Raw genomic sequence first — 1,457 nt, forward strand, 5'->3', positions numbered from 1 at the left:
ACCTTAGCGTATCATCAGGGAAAGACAAATCATCGGAGAACCCATGAGACTATGCAAGCGTTAAAAAGAAGATACTTTTGGTGGGGAATGAGGAAGACTATATCTGAGGTTGTAGGAAGCTGCGAGGTTTGTCTACGCACTAAGTGCGACACACATCCGCCTAAAGACAAAGACAAAGAGAAGACACCTACCACAGATGCTCCACTTAAAGATTTACAAATAGACACATTTACATGGAAGGGGTACAAATGGGTGACCATGATTGACCTCTTCAGTAAGGCCGCAATGGCGCACCAGGTGCAAGACAGGTCTTCGGAAGCAGTAATGGCAGCTCTCCGCTTGTGGTTTCAGTTCTACGGAGTTCCCGAACGCATCTCATCGGATGGTGGAAGAGAATTTGACAACTCTTTGATACGAAAGGAAATAAAGGACCTAGATGTGATATGGCACCTCAACACACCAGGACACCCCAAAAGTAGAGGAGGCGTAGAGCGGCTTCACGGAACGCTGAGCGATCACCTTCGATTGTACCAGGCAAACCAAGGGCTGGAACCGGACGTTGCAATGCCAAAGGCAATTGCGGCATACAATCATTCGGTGCACTCCGTTACGGGGTTTTCGCCGTTTGAGATCCTTTTCGGGCTAGGTGGAATCCGACGGGACTACAAGGGCACGGCGGTGGACGGTGATGAGATAAGCAACAATCATGTCAATAGGAAAAAACTATGGGAAAAAGTCCGGGGAAAATTGGAGAGGGAAAAAACCAGGAGAGTAGCTCGGGAGAATTTAATCCTCACAATGATAAAAATTGGGACAATTGTATATAGAAAGTTGGGATCAAACAGGGGCAAGGAAATAAAGCGATACGAGGGACCATTCAGGGTGATAATAATAAGAGAACATAATGTAGTAACTATTGAGAGCATTAGAGAACCCAAAAAGCGCAGGACCGTTCATATAGAACAACTTAAAATCCCACTAACCGAAACACCTGCGCAAGAGTAATCCAGAGTGTCCTCATCTCAACTTATCTGTTGTGTTAACTTTTCTTAATTCATCTTTGATTATGGCGATGTACTGAATAAATTACGTTGCCATTTTTTTTATTGCATAAATTCATGATTTTATTTTTGTTTTGCTTTACTTTTAATTTGTAATAAGGGATTATGAGGAGTGTCTAACTTTTGCTTTCTTTATTGTATATAGTTATTTTTGCTGTATTTTATATTAATTTATTGTATTGTTGAAGTTTACGAGGATTGTTCGTAAACTGGTGGGGGGAAGTTACAGTCTTAGTCAGTTGTTACTTCGATGTCAACTGACTGAGGAGATCAGCTGATCGCATGAGATGTACCGAACCCAATAAAGATAGTATGTTACAGCTGTTCACACGTGTTACATCTTATTCCTTCTTCTCTTTTTTGACATTTGACTATCGCCGATACTTAACTTATATA

At 41.7% G+C, this 1,457-nt stretch overlaps 1 protein-coding gene across 1 annotated transcript in view; it reads left to right on the top strand.

The window, feature by feature from the left end:
• The window catches only part of LOC106689654 (mucin-3B-like), a 63,761-nt gene that overhangs the window by 5,465 nt on the left and 56,839 nt on the right, over positions 1-1,457 (top strand). The gene's annotated exons all lie outside the window — the stretch shown is intronic.

Source organism: Halyomorpha halys, unplaced genomic scaffold, assembly GCF_000696795.3.
Source record: "Halyomorpha halys isolate HHAL.00 unplaced genomic scaffold, Hhal_1.1 Scaffold1423.1, whole genome shotgun sequence".
In the NCBI taxonomy this organism is placed as follows: Eukaryota; Metazoa; Arthropoda; class Insecta; order Hemiptera; family Pentatomidae; genus Halyomorpha; species Halyomorpha halys.